This window comes from Bactrocera tryoni, chromosome 1, assembly GCF_016617805.1.
Source record: "Bactrocera tryoni isolate S06 chromosome 1, CSIRO_BtryS06_freeze2, whole genome shotgun sequence".
Lineage (NCBI taxonomy): Eukaryota > Metazoa > Arthropoda > Insecta > Diptera > Tephritidae > Bactrocera > Bactrocera tryoni.
In genome coordinates this window covers 80,897,575-80,909,632 of record NC_052499.1, presented here as the reverse complement: position 1 = coordinate 80,909,632, position 12,058 = coordinate 80,897,575, and the positions used below count along the sequence as shown (strand labels likewise).

The 12,058-nt window shown below is 32.9% G+C and overlaps 1 protein-coding gene across 1 annotated transcript in view; it reads right to left on the bottom strand.

Annotated features, from left to right (window-relative positions):
- Window positions 1-12,058, bottom strand: part of LOC120778527 (protein toll) — a 306,345-nt gene that overhangs the window by 205,788 nt on the left and 88,499 nt on the right. Inside the window, exon 3 of the mRNA XM_040110369.1 lies at window positions 6,779-6,830. The gene's annotated coding sequence lies outside the window, so the exon portion shown is untranslated. The remainder of the gene's footprint in view (window positions 1-6,778; window positions 6,831-12,058) is intronic.

Below are 12,058 nucleotides of genomic sequence, written 5' to 3'. Positions count from 1 at the left end.
TTAGGAGTTTTTGTTGTGCACTGAGTTGAGAAAAATAAAATTTAATAACGCACACACACAGAAACACATCGACATATGCGCTGGCTGACAGCTAAAAAGTGCGCACACATGTGATGTGATGTGTGGTGGCAGGCGGCATGTGGCCTACACACACACACACCCACCTTTAACGCAGCTTGCTATGCTTTTGCGGTGTGTGTGTGAGAGCATCTTGCGGGTCACCATGCGAGAGATGATATGAAAAATTACATCAAAAATAATATGAAATGAGATAAAGTGAAAATGTTGTGTGGCTGCTGCAAGTGTGTGAGTGTGTGTATGTGTTGGGAGTGCAGCTGGAATTGAAGCTGTCAAAACAGTGTTAATGCGCACCACGCCTGCCACATCCTTACTCACTTTGTTAAACAAAAAATGCGTTTGTGTGCGTGCTTTTGACAGTCACAACCACACGCATGCAACGTCATTACCGTTATTCACTGCATGTGTGTATATGTGAAATATATAATGGCGCATAAAAATACCACATAAGCGCGCAGCAGCGCCATTGAAATTTGGTGGTGGGAGGTGAAAGCTCGTTTATATTTATTTAAGTATTTTTTTAATTTTTTTTTTGCGCTGTATGCTCTTCTCCCCTTGTTTTGCAATTTTCTTTTCACTCACATATATTTCATTACAATGAGAATTAGTGTAACACTTGCGCGCTGCAAGACGTCTTTTTCGACGCGTCACTTAAATAAGATCTGGCGACGAGGTGTATGTGTATTTGCGGAAGGGCGCCCAGCTGGAAAGAGTCTTGAAAATATTTTAAACATGTTAACTGAAGTTATAATAGCCTACAAATATATAAAAAAAAGCCTTTCAAGAACTTTCTTCGTTCACTTTGTATCACAGCTATATGTTATAGTGGCCCGATCTGAACATTTTCTTCAGAGATGGCACAGTTGCCTTAAGAATGAGCAAATACAAAATTTCATGAAAATATCTCCTTAAATGAAAAAGTTTTCCATGCAAGCACTTGCTGCTAATCGATCAGTTTGTATGGCAGCTATATGCTATAGTGCTCCGATATCGGCCTTTCCGACAAATAATCAGCTTTTGGGGGAGAAAAGGACAAATACGAAGTTTCAGTTCGATACTGATCGATCAAAAACTGAGGGATTATACGGTCATAAGTAAATATTAATAAAAAGTGATCCATTTCGTGGTTTCCTACTTATTCAAATTAAAAACACTGAAGCTTCAAATGTAAGGAATAATGTTTTTTATCATTCAAAAGCACATTCTTTGGTATTTATTTTTTGGAGGTTATCTCTATCAAATGTTAACACGACTCAAACGTGATCTGTTAAAAAATTGAAAAAAAAATAACTCTACTTCGATCACCCGATATTATTCATATTTTCAGTAATTTTCACTAATACCTATATGCAACTAGTAATTTACAATTCCCTAGTGGGTTTCAATGTAACTACACAGACATACGCATGCACTTATACATAAACAACGCAGCATGGTTGGAGACCTTGACAGCTATTGACAATGGCTATTAGCGTGTAAGTAGAGGCACGCAAAATTGTTGGCATAATTTACGAGTAATTTGCCAGCGATTCTTTAACCACACGCTCCAAAGGCTCACAACGTATGCCTGCATACACACACATGCTGACAGTGCTTGTGATATTATTACTCATACGCCGTGTGCTACCACGCCAGATTGCCCGCCATGGCGCGTTTTATGTTTTTCGCTGCTAAATTGACTATAAATTTGATGCGTTGCCTACTTTCATATCTGCCTATTTGCTGTTTGAGCTGTTTCTGTATACATTTGCGCATATACTGTTAAATAATATGTTGTAAATTTTCTCCATGAAAGTAGTAAGTACCGAGTAAAAGCCGTGCAAATGAAAATTGAAGCGAAGTTATGAGATGAAACTGTTTGGCGAATGTTTAGCGAGTGCTTACTTGGTTTAGTTGTCATTTGATGGAGAAGGTAGAGGGCATTTAAATATAAATATCTATATATGTATATGACCGTATGTGATCTTATTTGCTAGCTTTCAGCACAACAGTTTGATGTGTTAATGTTAACATTCGTAATTTTTATGGTTGAGTCTATTTTTAGTACTCGTTTCATCTAATATTTTTATACTCTCGCAACAATGTTGCTAACGAGAGTATTATAGTTTTGTTCACATAACGGTTGTTTGCAAGTCCTAAAACTAAAAGAGTCAGATATAGGGTTATATATACCGAAGTGATCAGGGCGACGAGTAGAGTCGAAATCCGGATGTCTGTCTGTCCGTCCGTCCGTGCAAGCTGTAACTTGAGTAAAAATTGAGATATCATGATGAAACTTGGTACACGTATTCCTTGGCTCCATAAGAAGGTTAAGTTCGAAGATGGGCAAAATCGGCCCACTGCCACGCCCACAAAATGGCGGAAACCGAAAACCTATAAAGTGTCATAACTAAGCCATAAATAAAGATATTAAAGTAAAATTTGGCACAAAGGATCGCATTAGGGAGGGACATATTTGGAAGTAATTTTTTTGGAAAAGTGGGCGTGCTCCCGCCCCCTACTAAGTTTTTTGTACATATCTCGGAAACTAATATAGCTATGTCAACCAAACTCTACAGAGTCGTTTTTAAGCTGCACCCAGGCTTTTTAAAAAAGTTGAAAAATGGGCATAATAACCACGCTTATATGGACCAAAAACCATATCTCGAGGAACTATGGGCGTGGCAACGCCGAGTTTCAATGAAAAATTCGGTATATAATATTTTCTTAACACCCTGATGACCGTATTTCAATGAAATATGGTAGTGAAATCGGTTCACAACCACGCCTTTTTCCAATATAACGCTCTTTTGCATTCCATCTGATGCCTTCTCTGTATAATATATAGTACATTAGGAACCAATGATGATAGCGGAATAAAGCTTTACAAAAATACGGTATTTGAAAAATATGTAAATGACGTATTATGAAATCTCGATTATCACTTTATCATGCGAGAGTATAAAATGTTCGGTGACACCCGAACTTAGCCCTTCCTTACTTGTTGTCAATTATATTGTGAGTAAACCTAATTAGGTACTTAATGGCATTGGGAGAATGAAATTTTCTGAAGCGAGCATGAGAAAAGCTGCAAAGATAACATATTTGAACGAAGTTTTAACATATTTAGAAGGGTAAGTGAAGTACTCAAACCAGATTATTCGTAACAGTGCTTTGCTATATTAGACTTTTATGCCTCTCTCGCACACGCGGATTGCAATTAGAGAACTTTCATGAAGGCTTTAGGAAACTATAATTATTGAAACGGATATCACTAAAAATCGATGAAAATGTGTGAGCCTGTCGCGCTGATTATTAAAATTCTAAAATATTCACATGAGTTAAAGAAACAAGCTATCTAGAGGATTGAATCCATCCTTCCTATCTAATCGGGAAGTTGAGATCAACTATTCCTTACTGTTGCATTTGCTATTACTAATGGTTTAGTTTTCCTACTTTTTAGGTATAGAAACAACTGCCCAGATTTATCAAATCTATGTGAGTTTTGGGGATGCCAAATATTATGAAAGAAGTTGAGAGATATCTTCTGATATTGCCGCTAGTCTAATTAAACCTTTAAATATTATTGATGACTTCTTACAGAAATATAAGACAGCTAACGCATTCCAACCCTTCTCCCTCTCAACATTTGGCTGCCTCGAAAATGAGATTGATTGGTTAAATCCTGGATATTTTAGCTTAGTGGTTCTGGATTTGAGATTAATTTAAGCAGAAAAATCTTCCTTACCGCCAAAGCAAATTTTTTCGGAGGACCTCCTGAATATTGGTTATGAAAGCGAAGGAATCCAAAATATTGCAAAATTAACCGGCGATTATTAGTGAAGCTCGAATTTGGTAAATATAATTTTTTTTTAATTATTTGAAATTAAATGGCTCTTCAAAAAATTACAAAAAATTGTGTTTTTCTAAGCTTTTGCCTTGCGAGCTTTCAATATTTTTTTTTATTTTCGATCGAATAGGGCTAGTCCAATCTTAGTCGGAGTAATGAAGCGCGCATTTCTAGCCAAACATCCTAATATGACTTTTTTCTTCATCAAAAAGAGAAGCCGAACAAAAGTGGCATTATCTTGAGTTACTTATCTCGACCAAAATTGCTTTACTTTGAAGCTAATCTACCAGAATTTATTAATTATTTTTTTTTTTTTATTTAGAAAAAAATATGTATACCAAAAATGTTTGTTGAGCCGTTAGTAGAACGCAATTTGTAGAGAAAAAAGTTTTTTTCATAAATAAATATTTGACTGGAATATTTTTAGAGATTTTATATGCATGAGAAACACTATAAATTCCAAAAAACTACTTTTCAATCTAACAAGGTGCTTAAATTGTTACAAAATCTAATTGGAAGAACAAAGAAGTATCATCGCCAGTGTGCTTGCCAACTCTTCTACAGCTTATATAATGAAAAAACTATTGTGAAAAAATTAATTTCATTATATATAAGTGTGCATTTCAAATACATTGTTTGAAAATTTCAAATATTTTTAAGTAAAATTTTATATAAATACAAGCGACAAGCATTGAAAACTGCAAATTTTTCATACTAGGGTATATGTATGTATGCATATTTCACCTGCTGCTGCTGCTGTAAACCCTTCTATTGGCCAATAAATGCATTTCTGGGGTATTGACTTGGTATTTCCGCAACGTTGTGGTTGTTTTTGTTACTCTTCATGTATTTTTGGTTCATCTTCAATGAAAATATTGTTAAATTTTTATCTCGCATACACATGTGTGTCTACCTATGTAGTAGCTGGGTGTGTGTGTTTGTGCAGCTGTCAGCATTGGGTGCATGTTATCATTTTACTCCCGTTATGCAAATGAACTTAAAAACTGATAGTTGTGTAACAGTCTGACAGACTGTCGTTTAAAATGAGCGATGGATGGGTTAAATGATGTTTCATGCAATCATGGCGCACATACACACACACGCAGTACATACACACATGTACATTACATATTTCTGCAAGCAAATACATGTAGACCTTAGCGAACCACTATTTCTGTATTCATCTGCTGTCGGAAAGTTGTGCAAAGTGTGGAGTAAAGTTGTCACATTATTTTTCTTTTTTTTTAACGAGTTTTATATGTGTGTGTGTGTGCGAAGATGTGTATGCGTGATTCGACTCGTACACCTTATGTTGTTTTGACAAAGGGTTAGCAGGCCATTTCGTTGCGAGCAAAGTTTGATAGTCAACTATCACACTGTCTGTCATGTCCACTTCGAAAAATTCATTGACTTTTAAAGTTTTCTGCATTCTAAACATTAAATGCAACACTACTTCTGTCACCTGTCAAATTTTATTTCACTGGTCTCGTCTCTCGTATTTGTTGGAAATTACAAAACGTATTCATAAACTTCATTGTTCAAAATTTGTTATAGGTTTTGTTACAGAAATGCCTCAAAATAGTTAACATAAAAAATATCGATTTTTTAATATAAAAAACTATCGATTAAAAAAATATCGATTTTTTAACAAAAAAACTATCGATTTTAACAAAAAATATCGATTTTTAACATTAAAAATATCGATATTTTAACAAAAAAAATCGATAGTTTATCTTTGAATTTAGTTATCTAATAATAGTAATCGATTTTTTATAGTAAAAAATGGATATTTTAACTAAAAAGTTTCGATAAATTATCGATTAACTAAAAAATTTCGATATTTAACTTAAAAATGTCGCATCATTATAAAGTTTTATTTTAAAAATATAGATAAGGTTTCTATTTTTCGTAAAAATAATGATTAATTATCGAATTTTTTATCTTAAAAATATCGATAAACTATCGATCAATTTTTTTACTGACCCTCATGAATATGTCATAATTACGTTGAATACACAAATAACTGTCCTAGTATTGGTGAAAGAACAAACAATAATCGCATATACCGAATTTTTGAGATTCTCTGCTCTGTCGAAAACAGCGAGCGAGCTCCGAAGTTTGATGAAATAAAAAATTTATAAGCTAGAGTCCTTCCGTAAGTTTCTGTATATTGAAGTTTGAAGATTAGACCCATAATATAGTAGAATATGAGAACAAAAACTGTTTTTCAAATATGAAGGACTTAAAAGGATTCTGGTACCAAACAAACTTTTTTATCCTCCACACTTAAAAATATTAAAATTTCAAGTAAAAACCTTGACCCAATGCCAAGTAACTCTTGCTTCATCCAAAGGTTCGCAGTTGTAAGTGAAATATAATTAAATTCGCAACTCAAATGCGTTCTGCATAATTTTTGCCAGTGTTTACGTAGTGGCAGCACGTTCATGCGTCACTCCACTGCAGCGTAATGTTTCCACTGACAGATGCGAGACGTGATATGTCAGTTTAATCATAACTTCGTGTGCGATACAATATTGCATTATACGTGTGTGCGACTGTATGTGTGCATTTGTAGGTGATTGCAGTGGAAATATACTTATATGTAAATGGATGTGTGTGTGTGCGCTGAGCTGATTAAATGAGTTTTCTTGGTTATAAAAACATCTATATACAAAGCTACATATGCTTTTACGCTGCTCTGCTTATTAATGTTTGTGTGAGTACAAACATGAATAGTTCTGAATTAAAGTGTGCGACAGTCACATTTAAATTAAAAAATAATATAAATTTATTGAAAGACAGCTTGTCACTGTAACAACAGTTTTTAGTTAATTAAATTTTGTTTTTTGAGGAAAACAATATTATTCTTACCTTTATGTTTCACTTTTGGTCTTTAGTAGTCGATTTATTTTGTATTTGAAATCTGAAATGAGAAGAAGATATAATAAATGTTAATATCGCTGGAATTAATTATAAGTATTTTTCTAAAAAACATATGGTTAGAATATCAGTTTGCCAGTTAACTTTTTTAAACTTTTACTTCAGCCCTTTTGTTTAATTTGGCTGTGAAAGACCGCGGACCATCGAGTATTCTCTAAAATATACATACATATATTGTGACTGGAACCGCTTAGTCATTAAGATGCCATTATATCGGCAAGCAGACGTTTTAACTATCTGAAATGGTCTTACAACGCCCTAATCGCTTCAATCATTCACCTATCTTATTTTAAGCCTTTTCGCTTTAAATGTAGTTCGTAAGAGGAGTTTTTAACAACATTCTTTATTTGCGAAAACTCGCGTTTATTAATCATATCTACTTATTTTGGTAATTTAGTACAAAAATCTTCTGCAAGGTTGAGGTGTTTTTAAATTTAAATTAGCGAAACATTACAATTTTTATGATAAAAGCATAGATAAATTATCGATATAAATTTAAAATAATCGAAAACTTATTGATGTTTATTTAAAATATTGTTAAATTGTTCTTTTTATCGCAAAATATCGATAAATTATCGAATTTTTAGTGCAAAATATCGAAATATTTTCGAATTTTTTTTGCGTAAAATATCGACATGTTATCGAATTTTTTAGTGTAAAATGTCGACATGTTATCCAATTTTTTAGTGCAAAATATCGATGAATTATCGAATTTTTTGGTGCTAAATATCGACGTATTATCGAATTTTTTAGTGTAAAATATCGACATGTTATCGAAGTTTTTAGTGCAAAATATCGACATATTATCGAAATTTTTAGTGCAAAATATTGACGTATTATCGAATTTTTTAGTGTAAAATATCGACATGTTATCGAATTTTTTAGTGAAAAATATCGACATATTATCGAATTTTTTGGTGTAAAATATCGACATATTATCGAATTTTTTAGTGTAAAATATCGACATGTTATCGAGTTTTTTAGTGTAAAATATCGATAAATTATCGATTTTTTACCGAAAATAAAAAATATCTGTTCTAGTATGGGCGAAGGAATAAATTGTTCTACATAATAAGCACATCGTTTGAGATTTTCTGGTTTGTCTTGTGTTTAACGCCGTCATAGGTTTTGGGATTACTCTTAAAAGGCCGTCAGTCCCCCAAATGAATTTTTAGGCTTCAGCTTTTCTGATAAAGTAAATCAAAAAAGCTTTAAAAATATAAACACCAGCAGTATATAATAAGCTAACTATGTTCACGTTTGCACTTTCTTGACAACTCCTAAATGTAGGCCAAAATTTAGTAGTCAGAAAATTCTCTCTAGGAAGCCACTATGCACTGAAGCAGTTTGTAGATTTGTGAAAATTAGTTTCTTTCTTATAGTAGAACTAAATGGATCAATGGTGGGTGATAGTGCTGTGTAGCCAAGTGACCAAAGAGAGCTACTCTGTGACGATTCGTGACTAACTAGTTCATATAGTTGTACATATTAGTCGCAAACTGAGTACGAAACAACATTGTTTGTAAGATACTTCTAAGCAAGTACTCTGTTTAAGAATTTGAGAAAATAAAAATTTTTTTTGCATTTATTCAATGTTTAGGCCTTCAAAAATCTGCCCTTAAGCGGATTTCTAAAAACTCGCCGAAGATACCGATAGCGACATCTTTACTAATTTTAAATTTTTTGCTTAAGATCACTGGTTGGAATCATAGCTGCCAGGAAGCACTGTTTTTTAAATTTTTTTGCATCCTCCATTACATCGCCCTATTTTGATTTTTTCATATTCTCTAACTGTCAATAAAAAATTATATAATAAAACTGAGCAAAAGAATTTTTTAATTTTTTTATACAATAAAAATTATATCATAAAATTGGGTAAAAAAAACTTTAAAAAATTTGTTTGTCTTAGTTTTAAAAATACCTAAAATTTTGGCATCTATATCAGAATACTCTCCTAAAAAAACAAATATTTTTAAAATTTTCATACCCCACAGTGCCTGAGTGTAGGCAACAAATTCATGCCAGCATCAGCTGAGTTCAGTTATCCATCGTCAAAGACTCAGAAACTTGGAAAATCTTTGTTTTCTAATCGCAATATTTTCGCAAAAACTTTCACTACATTTTCACAGCTATTTATTCTTTCACATAAATATTTATTGTGTCAAAATCTTGGTTTTTATTTAATAATGACTTACTGAAAATATTTCATAGTAATTTTTTGCCTCCACATAAATGGAATTTGCCCTACTTAATGAGCCAATCAATCTTGCCGTCGTCAACATCAACCGCCCACGCAACACAAGACATAAAATCAACATTTGTGCACAAAGAAATTTACACAAATTATGCAAACTAATACGAGGTTACAGCTGTAGCTGGCATATCAAAATATCAAAAACATGAAAATCTACGAATTTGCTGCCAAAAATCTTGATCTCCGCTGACTTTACATGCCAATGACAAAACGCGACCTTTTACACACACACTAGTGAACACATACACACACACACATACGAATATAATAAATAACAACCACGAAGCCAGTGACAATGACAGCAACGAGACGAATGGGAGTGATGGCACGGCAGAGCAGGACAATAAGGCGAGCCGAGTCGGGACTAATGATGTGGCGTACGGAACATTTTTGGCTTGCCACAAAGCGTTGCATAAGACTAACAAACATAAGACCTTATTGCCAATATATTTACTACAAACAGGCATTAAAATTTACATCCACATGTGTATATAAGTATATGTAAATGTATGCGTGTTATTTACATGAGAGTGCAGTGTGAGCATAACCTAAAAAAATATCTGGGGATGCGTTACTTTGATGCGATGCGTTGCTTTGCGCTTCACTACATTGTCAGCGCACCAAAACTACAACTACAATGGCAGTGTGAAGCCATTTTTCCATTAGTCTGTGTGTGTGCTTGTGTTTGTGCGTGTAAGTGTCAGCATAGTGACAACGCCCGGCTTTGACATGAATGGCTTTTGAACTTGTGCTCTGTTGTGTGGCCGTAAATGATAGCTTCCCGTTTGACGTGCTGCACAAAAAAAAAACGAGAACCAACAACAACGAAAAATGCGCACGAAAAACCAAATAAATGAAAATCCAAAAAATGTGAAAAATTCTGTCATAAGCGCGCACAGCTGTGTTGCCACCACACACACACTCACAATATAGCAGTGCGCTAATGGCATAACACGATTATGGCGCCATGTAGCATAATATTTGGCGTAACTAAATACACACACAAAATATTACATTCAATAAAAGCATATACATGCACGCTTATATGTACTTACATATGTTTGAAGCAGTGTGTGCCTCGATTCATACAACAGAGATATTGATTGTCTGCTTGCATTACCATAATATTGCTACAAGCCATAAGTGTTTGCTGCATAAACAAGCATACTTAAAGGCGAACGCACACATACGCACATGGCAAAAATGATTGATGTTTAATGTTGATTGATACATATTTTCCGAATAATAAAGTGACATTTGAAGTAACTGTAGTTAGATACAAGATACGAAGAGCGTCCATTATGCGTACCGGGCTACAGCATATTCCACGCAATCTTGATTATATCAAATATTCGAACAAATGACTTATTTAGATAGGTGATTACTGAGCTATGGAAACAAATATAATTTTATAAATAACCTCAATGCGGCCATAAATCCATTGTTCCTTGTTCATAGCAAGCTAATCAAGATATAATTTCAAAACGGCTAATGAAGAAATTTAAGTAATATTGTGACTGGAATTTATGAAAAATGTAATTAGAAAATAGGAAAACGCTATATTGTAGAAGATACCTGATTGCCAGTTAACTAAAAAATGTTATACTTAAATTTAAATACTAACTCGATATACAAGACAATATAAATATATTAAGAAACAAGTTTTATTTGTATACCGACTGGAAAGTTTTCTTGATTAAAACTAATTGAAAATTGTATCGAAATAAAATTGAAATTGTCTTTTTTTTAATTAATTAATAATTTTTTGTCAATTTTTAATCAAGAAAATTAACAAAAATTTATTAATCAAAAGAACATTAATAAAATTAAAAATAAATTTCTTAATTAATTAATACATTTTGTCTAATTTTCTTAAATTTTTTCTTAATTAAAAGAAAATAATCAAATTAAAAATAAATTTCTTAATTAATTAATAAATTTTGTTAATTTTCTTAATTTTTTCTTAATTAAACGAAAATTAATAAAATTAGAAATAAATTTCTTAAATAAATCATAAATTTGTTAATTTTCTTAATTTTTTCTTAATTAAAAGAAAATTTAAACTTTTAATTAGATAAATTTTTGTTAATTTTCTTAATTTTTTCTTAATTAAAGAAAATTTTAATTTATAATTAAGAAAATTAACTAAAAAATATTAATCAATTTAAAAAATTTTAATTAGCAACCTAAAGAAATAACTTTTCACTGAGCCAAAAATTAGAAAAAAATAATAATTAACTATAAATTGTCTTTAAAAAATTACATTTTGTACGTTTAGGTTAGGTTAGGCTTCGAGGTCGATCTTCAACTTTAGAACGCTGGTCGTTTGCTTTGAGCCTATCACGAATTTCTTGAGATGAGTTTCGATTAAGTATTCTAGTAGTTGGATTATCGAAAAATTTCCGTTACAGTCTTGCAAAGGCTAAATAATGGAATACAAAGTGATTGGATGATTCCACCTGGTACTTCACCATATAACTTTGACAACTAAAGTCCGACAATATTTTTAGCCTTACTGCATTAATGTCTATCGGATAGGTCGTCGCTTCACGCCTGCTTAGCGCAAGCGAGTTCCATTGGTTCAGTGCAAGAATCCAAGACGCTAATGGAGATCCAACTCGGTCCCATTTCGATGTGAGTGAGGCAAAACTGTCCCTAACAACTTAAGCCTTTGCAGATGAAGTAGCTTGTTGCTGTTGCTGTTTCTAATGAGTATAGAAACTCCTTGACTAGTTTTAAGAGTGAACGATCGCTTCCTTGAAAGAGGCTGCACTTCGTGTTGCTACTTTCACCGTCACTTTGAGCGGTCCTAAATGCTTTTAGTGCAGTGGTCCGGAAGCCTAAAGCTAAGATTGGCCGTGAGCTCCTTACAGAAAATTCCTAGCTTCTTAGCTTCGACCGCTGACCTGAAAGCTCACTTTTCAGAAATGTAATTTAAGGAGGAGTTCGGACACCTT